This window comes from Phyllobates terribilis, unplaced genomic scaffold (genome assembly GCF_046119375.1).
Source record: "Phyllobates terribilis strain yellow unplaced genomic scaffold, ASM4611937v1 Scaffold_34__1_contigs__length_13252353, whole genome shotgun sequence".
NCBI classification, from domain to species: Eukaryota; Metazoa; Chordata; class Amphibia; order Anura; family Dendrobatidae; genus Phyllobates; species Phyllobates terribilis.
The window spans coordinates 3,047,357-3,062,267 of NW_027362794.1; the positions used below are offsets into that span (position 1 = coordinate 3,047,357).

The 14,911-nt window shown below is 46.8% G+C and overlaps 9 non-coding genes across 9 annotated transcripts; all 9 read left to right on the forward strand.

Annotated features, from left to right (window-relative positions):
* The first annotated feature begins 953 nt into the window (after positions 1 to 953).
* Positions 954 to 1,144, forward strand: LOC141182272 (U2 spliceosomal RNA). The gene has a single exon (XR_012257654.1). It is a non-coding gene; the product is annotated as a U2 spliceosomal RNA (small nuclear RNA).
* Positions 1,145 to 2,258: 1,114 nt separating this feature from the next.
* Positions 2,259 to 2,449, forward strand: LOC141181842 (U2 spliceosomal RNA). The gene has a single exon (XR_012257381.1). It is a non-coding gene; the product is annotated as a U2 spliceosomal RNA (small nuclear RNA).
* A 1,115-nt stretch (positions 2,450 to 3,564) lies between these two features.
* Positions 3,565 to 3,755, forward strand: LOC141182273 (U2 spliceosomal RNA). The gene has a single exon (XR_012257655.1). It is a non-coding gene; the product is annotated as a U2 spliceosomal RNA (small nuclear RNA).
* A 1,113-nt stretch (positions 3,756 to 4,868) lies between these two features.
* LOC141182274 (U2 spliceosomal RNA) lies at positions 4,869 to 5,059 on the forward strand. Its single transcript, XR_012257656.1, has one exon. It is a non-coding gene; the product is annotated as a U2 spliceosomal RNA (small nuclear RNA).
* Positions 5,060 to 6,170: 1,111 nt separating this feature from the next.
* Positions 6,171 to 6,361, forward strand: LOC141181570 (U2 spliceosomal RNA). Its single transcript, XR_012257134.1, has one exon. It is a non-coding gene; the product is annotated as a U2 spliceosomal RNA (small nuclear RNA).
* A 1,114-nt stretch (positions 6,362 to 7,475) lies between these two features.
* On the forward strand, positions 7,476 to 7,666 carry LOC141181606 (U2 spliceosomal RNA). The gene has a single exon (XR_012257167.1). It is a non-coding gene; the product is annotated as a U2 spliceosomal RNA (small nuclear RNA).
* A 1,118-nt stretch (positions 7,667 to 8,784) lies between these two features.
* LOC141181820 (U2 spliceosomal RNA) lies at positions 8,785 to 8,975 on the forward strand. Its single transcript, XR_012257361.1, has one exon. It is a non-coding gene; the product is annotated as a U2 spliceosomal RNA (small nuclear RNA).
* A 1,114-nt stretch (positions 8,976 to 10,089) lies between these two features.
* Positions 10,090 to 10,280, forward strand: LOC141182275 (U2 spliceosomal RNA). Its single transcript, XR_012257657.1, has one exon. It is a non-coding gene; the product is annotated as a U2 spliceosomal RNA (small nuclear RNA).
* Positions 10,281 to 11,397: 1,117 nt separating this feature from the next.
* LOC141182276 (U2 spliceosomal RNA) lies at positions 11,398 to 11,588 on the forward strand. Its single transcript, XR_012257658.1, has one exon. It is a non-coding gene; the product is annotated as a U2 spliceosomal RNA (small nuclear RNA).
* The last annotated feature ends 3,323 nt before the right edge of the window (positions 11,589 to 14,911 follow it).

Here is a 14,911-nt window from a genome sequence, read left to right on the forward strand (position 1 = left end):
GTTCAACTTCAGCAACTGTGCATTGCATTGCCATGTAATGTAATGCAATGCTATCTATCTAGCTCTCCCTCTATACTTCCTTTTGGATAAACAGACATATTAGGCAAGCATTTTGGAGCTTTCACCTAAATAACTACAGGTGGTGAGATAAGCTGCACAATATAATTGACCTTTCAGTATATTGTTGCACACACACCATCTATTTAGCAAATGCCCTTGTTATCAACAGCAGCCTTTTAAACTCACCTGAGCAAACAGGTATGTGAGCTGGTTACTCTGCTGCGCTTAAAATTTCTTTTTTGGTTTGCTACAATGCCTTTTCTGAAACGTTGTCTCCCTCTGCTGGAACACTGACTTCTTTCATTTAATGCCTGCAGACTATAAAAGAGAAACCAACCCAAAAAGTTTGGTTGATTAGTCTGTGGCATTCTTTTAAACTGTTGCTTATGGCGGTCTCTGTGAGCTTCTCAGTGACATTCAGCCATCCAGGTATCCCGCCTGCAGTAGACGGAATGTGGCAATGGAACGCTGGCTGCGCGTGTCATAATAGGCTCTGAGCCTTTATATACCTGCGCACAGCAGCAGCCACCTTCAGTCTGCTGCTGGACAGCCAGCAGCAGCAGCAGCAGGAGAGGTAATTAATCAGCAACCCTCCTGCTAAGGGTAGACAGCTGCTCGTTCCACCCCCCCCCCGCCTTAATTGGTTCTCCTCCCTTCCAACGGTGTTGAGGCGGGTGGGAACAGCCGGGGGTTGAGGGTACTGTGCTAAAAGAGGTGGAGTTATGCAGATCTAAAACGCGTGGATTGCAGCAGCAGCAAGCCGAAAAGTGCAGGCATGTGAGGGATCTAGAGGTTGACAGCATGTCTTCTTAACGGGAGTCCAGGTGGCCATCTCCACAAATGGACTTTTCAGAATCCTTGGGTGGCACCGTAGTCGGAAACCAATTCTGGTTATCGCTTCTCGGCCTTTTGGCTAAGATCAAGTGTAGTATCTGTTCTTATCAGTTTAATATCTGATACGTCCCCTATCTGGGGACCATATATTAAATGGATTTTTAGAACAGGGAGATGGAAAAAGAGCTTGCTCTGTCCACTCCACGCATTGACCTGGTATTGCAGTATCTCCAGGACCGGTGCACCCCTTCTTTAATGCAGTTTCTAAAATCAGAAAGAATTGAATTCAATGCTTTTTGTTCATTTGGCTTGTTTGTCGGATTTTGGGATGGACTCTTTGGCTTTGCTTTTCTTCTCCTCATTGGATTTTTCATGTTAAAAGTTGCAGAAGCCAGATGACAAGCTCATTTTGGTTCAACTTCAGCAACTGTGCATTGCATTGCCATGTAATGTAATGCAATGCTATCTATCTAGCTCTCCCTCTATACTTCCTTTTGGATAAACAGACATATTAGGCAAGCATTTTGGAGCTTTCACCTAAATAACTACAGGTGGTGAGATAAGCTGCACAATATAATTGACCTTTCAGTATATTGTTGCACACACACCATCTATTTAGCAAATGCCCTTGTTATCAACAGCAGCCTTTTAAACTCACCTGAGCTAACAGGTATGTGAGCTGGTTACTCTGCTGCGCTTAAAATTTCTTTTTTGGTTTGCTACAATGCCTTTTCTGAAACGTTGTCTCCCTCTGCTGGAACACTGACTTCTTTCATTTAATGCCTGCAGACTATAAAAGAGAAACCAACCCAAAAAGTTTGGTTGATTAGTCTGTGGCATTCTTTTAAACTGTTGCTTATGGCGGTCTCTGTGAGCTTCTCAGTGACATTCAGCCATCCAGGTATCCCGCCTGCAGTAGACGGAATGTGGCAATGGAACGCTGGCTGCGCGTGTCATAATAGGCTCTGAGCCTTTATATACCTGCGCACAGCAGCAACCACCTTCAGTCTGCTGCTGGACAGCCAGCAGCAGCAGCAGCAGGAGAGGTAATTAATCAGCAACCCTCCTGCTAAGGGTAGACAGCTGCTCGCTCCACCCCCCCCCGCCTTAATTGGTTCTCCTCCCTTCCAACGGTGTTGAGGCGGGTGGGAACAGCCGGGGGTTGAGGGTACTGTGCTAAAAGAGGTGGAGTTATGCAGATCTAAAACGCGTGGATTGCAGCAGCAGCAAGCCGAAAAGTGCAGGCATGTGAGGGATCTAGAGGTTGACAGCATGTCTTCTTAACGGGAGTCCAGGTGGCCATCTCCACAAATGGACTTTTCAGAATCCTTGGGTGGCACCGTAGTCGGAAACCAATTCTGGTTATCGCTTCTCGGCCTTTTGGCTAAGTTCAAGTGTAGTATCTGTTCTTATCAGTTTAATATCTGATACGTCCCCTATCTGGGGACCATATATTAAATGGATTTTTAGAACAGGGAGATGGAAAAAGAGCTTGCTCTGTCCACTCCACGCATTGACCTGGTATTGCAGTATCTCCAGGACCGGTGCACCCCTTCTTTAATGCAGTTTCTAAAATCAGAAAGAATTGAATTCAATGCTTTTTGTTCATTTGGCTTGTTTGTCGGATTTTGGGATGGACTCTTTGGCTTTACTTTTCTTCTCCTCATTGGATTTTTCATGTTAAAAGTTGCAGAATCCAGATGACAAGCTCATTTTGGTTCAACTTCAGCAACTGTGCATTGCATTGCCATGTAATGTAATGCAATGCTATCTATCTAGCTCTCCATCTATACTTCCTTTTGGATAAACAGACATATTAGGCAAGCATTTTGGAGCTTTCACCTAAATAACTACAGGTGGTGAGATAAGCTGCACAATATAATTGACCTTTCAGTATATTGTTGCACACACACCATCTATTTAGCAAATGCCCTTGTTATCAACAGCAGCCTTTTAAACTCACCTGAGCTAACAGGTATGTGAGCTGGTTACTCTGCTGCGCTTAAAATTTCTTTTTTGGTTTGCTACAATGCCTTTTCTGAAACGTTGTCTCCCTCTGCTGGAACACTGACTTCTTTCATTTAATGCCTGCAGACTATAAAAGAGAAACCAACCCAAAAAGTTTGGTTGATTAGTCTGTGGCATTCTTTTAAACTGTTGCTTATGGCGGTCTCTGTGAGCTTCTCAGTGACATTCAGCCATCCAGGTATCCCGCCTGCAGTAGACGGAATGTGGCAATGGAACGCTGGCTGCGCGTGTCATAATAGGCTCTGAGCCTTTATATACCTGCGCACAGCAGCAGCCACCTTCAGTCTGCTGCTGGACAGCCAGCAGCAGCAGCAGCAGGAGAGGTAATTAATCAGCAACCCTCCTGCTAAGGGTAGACAGCTGCTCGTTCCACCCCCCCCCCGCCTTAATTGGTTCTCCTCCCTTCCAACGGTGTTGAGGCGGGTGGGAACAGCCGGGGGTTGAGGGTACTGTGCTAAAAGAGGTGGAGTTATGCAGATCTAAAACGCGTGGATTGCAGCAGCAGCAAGCCGAAAAGTGCAGGCATGTGAGGGATCTAGAGGTTGACAGCATGTCTTCTTAACGGGAGTCCAGGTGGCCATCTCCACAAATGGACTTTTCAGAATCCTTGGGTGGCACCGTAGTCGGAAACCAATTCTGGTTATCGCTTCTCGGCCTTTTGGCTAAGATCAAGTGTAGTATCTGTTCTTATCAGTTTAATATCTGATACGTCCCCTATCTGGGGACCATATATTAAATGGATTTTTAGAACAGGGAGATGGAAAAAGAGCTTGCTCTGTCCACTCCACGCATTGACCTGGTATTGCAGTATCTCCAGGACCGGTGCACCCCTTCTTTAATGCAGTTTCTAAAATCAGAAAGAATTGAATTCAATGCTTTTTGTTCATTTGGCTTGTTTGTCGGATTTTGGGATGGACTCTGGCTTTGCTTTTCTTCTCCTCATTGGATTTTTCATGTTAAAAGTTGCAGAAGCCAGATGACAAGCTCATTTTGGTTCAACTTCAGCAACTGTGCATTGCATTGCCATGTAATGTAATGCAATGCTATCTATCTAGCTCTCCCTCTATACTTCCTTTTGGATAAACAGACATATTAGGCAAGCATTTTGGAGCTTTCACCTAAATAACTACAGGTGGTGAGATAAGCTGCACAATATAATTGACCTTTCAGTATATTGTTGCACACACACCATCTATTTAGCAAATGCCCTTGTTATCAACAGCAGCCTTTTAAACTCACCTGAGCTAACAGGTATGTGAGCTGGTTACTCTGCTGCGCTTAAAATTTCTTTTTTGGTTTGCTACAATGCCTTTTCTGAAACGTTGTCTCCCTCTGCTGGAACACTGACTTCTTTCATTTAATGCCTGCAGACTATAAAAGAGAAACCAACCCAAAAAGTTTGGTTGATTAGTCTGTGGCATTCTTTTAAACTGTTGCTTATGGCGGTCTCTGTGAGCTTCTCAGTGACATTCAGCCATCCAGGTATCCCGCCTGCAGTAGACGGAATGTGGCAATGGAACGCTGGCTGCGCGTGTCATAATAGGCTCTGAGCCTTTATATACCTGCGCACAGCAGCAGCCACCTTCAGTCTGCTGCTGGACAGCCAGCAGCAGCAGCAGCAGGAGAGGTAATTAATCAGCAACCCTCCTGCTAAGGGTAGACAGCTGCTCGTTCCACCCCCCCCCCGCCTTAATTGGTTCTCCTCCCTTCCAACGGTGTTGAGGCGGGTGGGAACAGCCGGGGGTTGAGGGTACTGTGCTAAAAGAGGTGGAGTTATGCAGATCTAAAACGCGTGGATTGCAGCAACAGCAAGCCGAAAAGTGCAGGCATGTGAGGGATCTAGAGGTTGACAGCATGTCTTCTTAACGGGAGTCCAGGTGGCCATCTCCACAAATGGACTTTTCAGAATCCTTGGGTGGCACCGTAGTCGGAAACCAATTCTGGTTATCGCTTCTCGGCCTTTTGGCTAAGATCAAGTGTAGTATCTGTTCTTATCAGTTTAATATCTGATACGTCCCCTATCTGGGGACCATATATTAAATGGATTTTTAGAACAGGGAGATGGAAAAAGAGCTTGCTCTGTCCACTCCACGCATTGACCTGGTATTGCAGTATCTCCAGGACCGGTGCACCCCTTCTTTAATGCAGTTTCTAAAATCAGAAAGAATTGAATTCAATGCTTTTTGTTCATTTGGCTTGTTTGTCGGATTTTGGGATGGACTCTTTGGCTTTGCTTTTCTTCTCCTCATTGGATTTTTCATGTTAAAAGTTGCAGAAGCCAGATGACACGCTCATTTTGGTTCAACTTCAGCAACTGTGCATTGCATTGCCATGTAATGTAACGCAATGCTATCTATCTAGCTCTCCCTCTATACTTCCTTTTGGATAAACAGACATATTAGGCAAGCATTTTGGAGCTTTCACCTAAATAACTACAGGTGGTGAGATAAGCTGCACAATATAATTGACCTTTCAGTATATTGTTGCACACACACCATCTATTTAGCAAATGCCCTTGTTATCAACAGCAGCCTTTTAAACTCACCTGAGCTAACAGGTATGTGCGCTGGTTACTCTGCTGCGCTTAAAATTTCTTTTTTGGTTTGCTACAATGCCTTTTCTGAAACGTTGTCTCCCTCTGCTGGAACACTGACCTCTTTCATTTAATGCCTGCAGACTATAAAAGAGAAACCAACCCAAAAATTTGCTTGATTAGTCTGTGGCATTCTTTTAAACTGTTGCTTATGGCGGTCTCTGTGAGCTTCTCAGTGACATTCAGCCATCCAGGTATCCCGCCTGCAGTAGACGGAATGTGGCAATGGAACGCTGGCTGCACGTGTCATAATAGGCTCTGAGCCTTTATATACCTGCGCACAGCAGCAGCCACCTTCAGTCTGCTGCTGGACAGCCAGCAGCAGCAGCAGCAGGAGAGGTAATTAATCAGCAACCCTCCTGCTAAGGGTAGACAGCTGCTCGTTCCACCCCCCCGCCTTAATTGGTTCTCCTCCCTTCCAACGGTGTTGAGGCGGGTGGGAACAGCCGGGGGTTGAGGGTACTGTGCTAAAAGAGGTGGAGTTATGCAGATCTAAAACGCGTGGATTGCAGCAGCAGCAAGCCGAAAAGTGCAGGCATGTGAGGGATCTAGAGGTTGACAGCATGTCTTCTTAACGGGAGTCCAGGTGGCCATCTCCACAAATGGTCTTTTCAGAATCCTTGGGTGGCACCGTAGTCGGAAACCAATTCTGGTTATCGCTTCTCGGCCTTTTGGCTAAGATCAAGTGTAGTATCTGTTCTTATCAGATTAATATCTGATACGTCCCCTATCTGGGGACCATATATTAAATGGATTTTTAGAACAGGGAGATGGAAAAAGAGCTTGCTCTGTCCACTCCACGCATTGACCTGGTATTGCAGTATCTCCAGGACCGGTGCACCCCTTCTTTAATGCAGTTTCTAAAATCAGAAAGAATTGAATTCAATGCTTTTTGTTCATTTGGCTTGTTTGTCGGATTTTGGGATGGACTCTTTGGCTTTGCTTTTCTTCTCCTCATTGGATTTTTCATGTTAAAAGTTGCAGAAGCCAGATGACAAGCTCATTTTGGTTCAACTTCAGCAACTGTGCATTGCATTGCCATGTAATGTAATGCAATGCTATCTATCTAGCTCTCCCTCTATACTTCCTTTTGGATAAACAGACATATTAGGCAAGCATTTTGGAGCTTTCACCTAAATAACTACAGGTGGTGAGATAAGCTGCACAATATAATTGACCTTTCAGTATATTGTTGCACACACACCATCTATTTAGCAAATGCCCTTGTTATCAACAGCAGCCTTTTAAACTCACCTGAGCTAACAGGTATGTGAGCTGGTTACTTTGCTGCGCTTAAAATTTCTTTTTTGGTTTGCTACAATGCCTTTTCTGAAACGTTGTCTCCCTCTGCTGGAACACTGACTTCTTTCATTTAATGCCTGCAGACTATAAAAGAGAAACCAACCCAAAAAGTTTGGTTGATTAGTCTGTGGCATTCTTTTAAACTGTTGCTTATGGCGGTCTCTGTGAGCTTCTCAGTGACATTCAGCCATCCAGGTATCCCGCCTGCAGTAGACGGAATGTGGCAATGGAACGCTGGCTGCGCGTGTCATAATAGGCTCTGAGCCTTTATACCTGCGCACAGCAGCAGCCACCTTCAGTCTGCTGCTGGACAGCCAGCAGCAGCAGCAGCAGGAGAGGTAATTAATCAGCAACCCTCCTGCTAAGGGTAGACAGCTGCTCGTTCCACCCCCCCCCCCGCCTTAATTGGTTCTCCTCCCTTCCAACGGTGTTGAGGCGGGTGGGAACAGCCGGGGGTTGAGGGTACTGTGCTAAAAGAGGTGGAGTTATGCAGATCTAAAACGCGTGGATTGCAGCAGCAGCAAGCCGAAAAGTGCAGGCATGTGAGGGATCTAGAGGTTGACAGCATGTCTTCTTAACGGGAGTCCAGGTGGCCATCTCCACAAATGGACTTTTCAGAATCCTTGGGTGGCACCGTAGTCGGAAACCAATTCTGGTTATCGCTTCTCGGCCTTTTGGCTAAGATCAAGTGTAGTATCTGTTCTTATCAGTTTAATATCTGATACGTCCCCTATCTGGGGACCATATATTAAATGGACTTTTAGAACAGGGAGATGGAAAAAGAGCTTGCTCTGTCCACTCCACGCATTGACCTGGTATTGCAGTATCTCCAGGACCGGTGCACCCCTTCTTTAATGCAGTTTCTAAAATCAGAAAGAATTGAATTCAATGCTTTTTGTTCATTTGGCTTGTTTGTCGGATTTTGGGGTGGACTCTTTGGCTTTGCTTTTCTTCTCCTCATTGGATTTTTCATGTTAAAAGTTGCAGAAGCCAGATGACAAGCTCATTTTGGTTCAACTTCAGCAACTGTGCATTGCATTGCCATGTAATGTAATGCAATGCTATCTATCTAGCTCTCCCTCTATACTTCCTTTTGGATAAACAGACATATTAGGCAAGCATTTTGGAGCTTTCACCTAAATAACTACAGGTGGTGAGATAAGCTGCACAATATAATTGACCTTTCAGTATATTGTTGCACACACACCATCTATTTAGCAAATGCCCTTGTTATCAACAGCAGCCTTTTAAACTCACCTGAGCTAACAGGTATGTGAGCTGGTTACTCTGCTGCGCTTAAAATTTCTTTTTTGGTTTGCTACAATGCCTTTTCTGAAACGTTGTCTCCCTCTGCTGGAACACTGACTTCTTTCATTTAATGCCTGCAGACTATAAAAGAGAAACCAACCCAAAAAGTTTGGTTGATTAGTCTGTGGCATTCTTTTAAACTGTTGCTTATGGCGGTCTCTGTGAGCTTCTCAGTGACATTCAGCCATCCAGGTATCCCGCCTGCAGTAGACGGAATGTGGCAATGGAACGCTGGCTGCGCGTGTCATAATAGGCTCTGAGCCTTTATATACCTGCGCACAGCAGCAGCCACCTTCAGTCTGCTGCTGGACAGCCAGCAGCAGCAGCAGCAGGAGAGGTAATTAATCAGCAACCCTCCTGCTAAGGGTAGACAGCTGCTCGTTCCACCCCCCCCCCCCCGCCTTAATTGGTTCTCCTCCCTTCCAACGGTGTTGAGGCGGGTGGGAACAGCCGGGGGTTGAGGGTACTGTGCTAAAAGAGGTGGAGTTATGCAGATCTAAAACGCGTGGATTGCAGCAGCAGCAAGCCGAAAAGTGCAGGCATGTGAGGGATCTAGAGGTTGACAGCATGTCTTCTTAACGGGAGTCCAGGTGGCCATCTCCACAAATGGTCTTTTCAGAATCCTTGGGTGGCACCGTAGTCGGAAACCAATTCTGGTTATCGCTTCTCGGCCTTTTGGCTAAGATCAAGTGTAGTATCTGTTCTTATCAGTTTAATATCTGATACGTCCCCTATCTGGGGACCATATATTAAATGGATTTTTAGAACAGGGAGATGGAAAAAGAGCTTGCTCTGTCCACTCCACGCATTGACCTCGTATTGCAGTATCTCCAGGACCGGTGCACCCCTTCTTTAATGCAGTTTCTAAAATCAGAAAGAATTGAATTCAATGCTTTTTGTTCATTTGGCTTGTTTGTCGGATTTTGGGATGGACTCTTTGGCTTTGCTTTTCTTCTCCTCATTGGATTTTTCATGTTAAAAGTTGCAGAAGCCAGATGACAAGCTCATTTTGGTTCAACTTCAGCAACTGTGCATTGCATTGCCATGTAATGTAATGCAATGCTATCTATCTAGCTCTCCCTCTATACTTCCTTTTGGATAAACAGACATATTAGGCAAGCATTTTGGAGCTTTCACCTAAATAACTACAGGTGGTGAGATAAGCTGCACAATATAATTGACCTTTCAGTATATTGTTGCACACACACCATCTATTTAGCAAATGCCCTTGTTATCAACAGCAGCCTTTTAAACTCACCTGAGCTAACAGGTATGTGAGCTGGTTACTCTGCTGCGCTTAAAATTTCTTTTTTGGTTTGCTACAATGCCTTTTCTGAAACGTTGTCTCCCTCTGCTGGAACACTGACTTCTTTCATTTAATGCCTGCAGACTATAAAAGAGAAACCAACCCAAAAAGTTTGGTTGATTAGTCTGTGGCATTCTTTTAAACTGTTGCTTATGGCGGTCTCTGTGAGCTTCTCAGTGACATTCAGCCATCCAGGTATCCCGCCTGCAGTAGACGGAATGTGGCAATGGAACGCTGGCTGCGCGTGTCATAATAGGCTCTGAGCCTTTATATACCTGTGCACAGCAGCAGCCACCTTCAGTCTGCTGCTGGACAGCCAGCAGCAGCAGCAGCAGGAGAGGTAATTAATCAGCAACCCTCCTGCTAAGGGTAGACAGCTGCTCGTTCCACCCCCCCCCCGCCTTAATTGGTTCTCCTCCCTTCCAACGGTGTTGAGGCGGGTGGGAACAGCCGGTGGTTGAGGGTACTGTGCTAAAAGAGGTGGGTTATGCAGATCTAAAACGCGTGGATTGCAGCAGCAGCAAGCCGAAAAGTGCAGGCATGTGAGGGATCTAGAGGTTGACAGCATGTCTTCTTAACGGGAGTCCAGGTGGCCATCTCCACAAATGGACTTTTCAGAATCCTTGGGTGGCACCGTAGTCGGAAACCAATTCTGGTTATCGCTTCTCGGCCTTTTGGCTAAGATCAAGTGTAGTATCTGTTCTTATCAGTTTAATATCTGATACGTCCCCTATCTGGGGACCATATATTAAATGGATTTTTAGAACAGGGAGATGGAAAAAGAGCTTGCTCTGTCCACTCCACGCATTGACCTGGTATTGCAGTATCTCCAGGACCGGTGCACCCCTTCTTTAATGCAGTTTCCAAAATCAGAAAGAATTGAATTCAATGCTTTTTGTTCATTTGGCTTGTTTGTCGGATTTTGGGATGGACTCTTTGGCTTTGCTTTTCTTCTCCTCATTGGATTTTTCATGTTAAAAGTTGCAGAAGCCAGATGACAAGCTCATTTTGGTTCAACTTCAGCAACTGTGCATTGCATTGCCATGTAATGTAATGCAATGCTATCTATCTAGCTCTCCCTCTATACTTCCTTTTGGATAAACAGACATATTAGGCAAGCATTTTGGAGCTTTCACCTAAATAACTACAGGTGGTGAGATAAGCTGCACAATATAATTGACCTTTCAGTATATTGTTGCACACACACCATCTATTTAACAAATGCCCTTGTTATCAACAGCAGCCTTTTAAACTCACCTGAGCTAACAGGTATGTGAGCTGGTTACTCTGCTGCGCTTAAAATTTCTTTTTTGGTTTGCTACAATGCCTTTTCTGAAACGTTGTCTCCCTCTGCTGGAACACTGACTTCTTTCATTTAATGCCTGCAGATTATAAAAGAGAAACCAACCCAAAAAGTTTGGTTGATTAGTCTGTGGCATTCTTTTAAACTGTTGCTTATGGCGGTCTCTGTGAGCTTCTCAGTGACATTCAGCCATCCAGGTATCCCGCCTGCAGTAGACGGAATGTGGCAATGGAACGCTGGCTGCGCGTGTCATAATAGGCTCTGAGCCTTTATATACCTGCGCACAGCAGCAGCCACCTTCAGTCTGCTGCTGGACAGCCAGCAGCAGCAGCAGCAGGAGAGGTAATTAATCAGCAACCCTCCTGCTAAGGGTAGACAGCTGCTCGTTCCACCCCCCCCCCCCGCCTTAATTGGTTCTCCTCCCTTCCAACGGTGTTGAGGCGGGTGGGAACAGCCGGGGGTTGAGGGTACTGTGCTAAAAGAGGTGGAGTTATGCAGATCTAAAACGCGTGGATTGCAGCAGCAGCAAGCCGAAAAGTGCAGGCATGTGAGGGATCTAGAGGTTGACAGCATGTCTTCTTAACGGGAGTCCAGGTGGCCATCTCCACAAATGGACTTTTCAGAATCCTTGGGTGGCACCGTAGTCGGAAACCAATTCTGGTTATCGCTTCTCGGCCTTTTGGCTAAGATCAAGTGTAGTATCTGTTCTTATCAGTTTAATATCTGATACGTCCCCTATCTGGGGACCATATATTAAATGGATTTTTAGAACAGGGAGATGGAAAAAGAGCTTGCTCTGTCCACTCCACGCATTGACCTGGTATTGCAGTATCTCCAGGACCGGTGCACCCCTTCTTTAATGCAGTTTCTAAAATCAGAAAGAATTGAATTCAATGCTTTTTGTTCATTTGGCTTGTTTGTCGGATTTTGGGATGGACTCTTTGGCTTTGCTTTTCTTCTCCTCATTGGATTTTTCATGTTAAAAGTTGCAGAAGCCAGATGACAAGCTCATTTTGGTTCAACTTCAGCAACTGTGCATTGCATTGCCATGTAATGTAATGCAATGCTATCTATCTAGCTCTCCCTCTATACTTCCTTTTGGATAAACAGACATATTAGGCAAGCATTTTGGAGCTTTCACCTAAATAACTACAGGTGGTGAGATAAGCTGCACAATATAATTGACCTTTCAGTATATTGTTGCACACACACCATCTATTTAGCAAATGCCCTTGTTATCAACAGCAGCCTTTTAAACTCACCTGAGCTAACAGGTATGTGAGCTGGTTACTCTGCTGCGCTTAAAATGTCTTTTTTGGTTTGCTACAATGCCTTTTCTGAAACGTTGTCTCCCTCTGCTGGAACACTGACTTCTTTCATTTAATGCCTGTGACGCGCCCCTGGGCCTGTGTCGCGCTGCGTTGACCACGCGTGAGCTTACCCGGAGCCGGATCTGTTGAGGGTTGTAGTCTCGTGGCGGTGACCCGGTCCGTACCCAGGGAGTCAAACTGGACGGCAGTCTGTTAGCGGTAAATGGTTGATGACTACGCCACCCGTTGAGTGCAGCCAGGGAGCTGCTGCTGCAGGGCAGACCGCTGAGGCCGGTGGTAGGATTGTGCAGCGTGATAGTATAACCCCCAACGGGAGGGGTATGGCCTCAGGGCAGCCGACGTGGATGATGGGGGTAGCAGGAACCACTCAGAGACGGTACGGTGTAGTTCAGGGTCTTTACTGGTAACAACGATAGACCCTCCCGGAGTACTTGCTAGCAAACGGGGCCTGGTCAGTCTTTGAGCAGATGAAATCTCCCCTGGCCAGGCGTAGTTGTAGGCCTCCCAAACTGACTGTACTCTTCTGGCTACCTTGCTAGAAGCTGATGTAAGTAGCCCACGTCCCTGAGTGTACCGTGTGGTGCTCACCCGTATGGCCGGTGACTCGGGGCCTTCTAATGGCTTCCGCTCCACGATGGCGGTGCTGGTCCCACGCGTGTGACCGTGCCTTCGGGCTTCTGGGCCAGAGGACCTGAAATCCCCTGCCTGACGGATTCTGCTGCTGGGTAGGAGTTAGTCCCCACAGCCTCGGACTCCGGGTCCGGTAAAGAATCTTCTTAGTCAGGGCGAGCTCTGCAGCTGCCAGCCCCTGACTCCTTGTAACTCTGCTGTTTCCTATGCTGCTTCTTGTCTCCACTCTCCTTGTCTGACTAACCCTGCCTCAGCCCAGGGTTTATACAGGGGAAGTTCTTCCCCTCCCAAGACTGGGCAGGAGGTGTGGCATGCACAGGATCCCTGACCAAAGGACCTCCCACCTGCTCTCAGACGTAATATCTCTATCACTGTGGCAACCAGACCCCTGGGGTGTCACATTCCCCCCTAGTGAAATTTAGTACTCCGGGACTAAACACTTTTTTTTAGAAAAATATACCAAGGTATAACAATAACAATAAAATACAATAAGGAAACACAATAAGATGGTCACGGCATATCCGCAACCGGGTGTAGTCTTTGAAGAAAAGCAAAGGTGTCCATTTCACCAACACAGGGAGACGTAACCAGGTAGGGGTCTGTCCTACCCCGAGTCCTTAACAGTCTCTAGTCCATCCTGGGTTACGCTCCAACTATATACAAGGATTCCCGGTAAATCCACCAAGGTTTCCTAAAAACAACTGGAAACACAAAATTATACACAAGCAACAATACACAGATAAACATAAATAAAACTATTTTTACACTTCAAATTCTCCAGCGTGCGGGTAACTGGCCTCTAGTGGCCCTAGTGGACCTACGGAGCTGACTGTCTGGCCCTGAACTACAGGGTGTAGGAGCTGTCAAGGGTAAACTGGGCAGCTGTCTACCGGCTCTTTGTCTCACTAGGGGTACGGCAGGCTCACTATAAGCAGAGGGTTGATTCTCCTGTTCTACTTGTGTGGAGTCTTCTGCCTCCTGGACCGGCTGTTTTTCCAGCTCCACCCGTTGCTCCGTAGGTTCTTGGGATGATGGTTGGAGGAAGGTGAGTACGGGTACCACAACTGCACCATTGACTTGAGTCCAAGACCGAGGGAAGTCCCCGAGCACGGTACTAACCATATCTTCCCTTTCTCCCACGGGTCGATGGTCTTCTTGTTCCTCTTCAGGGTTCCTCAGTTGTTCGGGACACTTCTTCAGGTGGTCCCGGGATACAATGGCTGTGGTTTCCCCTCCGTCTTTACTGATGGTACAGACCTTCGGGTTCTCGTGGCTTGAGGGCAGTACGGTGTACGGGTCCTTCTCCCACTGGTCGTCCAACTTGTGGAGCCGTCTCTTCCTCTTCAAGACCTGCTCTCCGGGTACCAGGGGAACAGCGGGAGCATACTGGTTGTAAGTTTTCTCTTGTCTTTCCCTAGCCTGACAGAGACTTCGCTCCACGCTCTCCTGTACTCTCCAGTACTGCTGCTGCCTCTCTGTGTCCCAGTCTGTTTCTGGTGAAGTGTCCTCGGGGGTCAGGACTCCCATTTCCAGGTCAACAGGTAACTTACCAGGTCTTGCCCTCATTAGGTAAGCCGGGGTACAGTTGGTGGAACCTACCGGGATGTGGTTGTATAGGTCCACCAGATCGGGCAACTTTTCAGGCCACAGACTGCGTTCTTCCAGGGGCAACGTTTTTAGAAGATCCATTACCACCTGGTTCATTTTTTCACAAAGTCCATTAGTCTGCGGATGGTAGGGTGTCGTCCTTATCTTCCGGCAGCCATACAGATTGCAGAATTCCTGAAAGACCTCCGCTTCAAAGGCAGGTCCCTGGTCCGTCAGCACTTGGTCCGGGTACCCGTGTGGACGGCAGAAGTGCTGCTGGAAGGCTCTAGCTGCTGTTTGAGCCATTAAGTCCTTGACGGGGACGACAACCAAGAACTGGGAGTAATGATCCACGATGGTTAACGCGTAGACGTAGCCACTTCTGCTTGGGGTCAGTTTTACATGATCCAAGGCTACCAGTTCCAACGGTTGCCGGGTGACGATGGACTGCAGGGGAGTCTTCTGGCTGGCCCGGTCCTTCCTTCTCAGATTGCACGGGCCACAGTCTCTGCACCACTTCTCGATGGTTCCCCTCATGCCTACCCAGTGGAACCGCTCGCGCAGCAGGAACTCCAGCTTTTTCCACCCGAAGTGTCCAGCTCCGTCGTGGTATGCCTCCATCACCATGG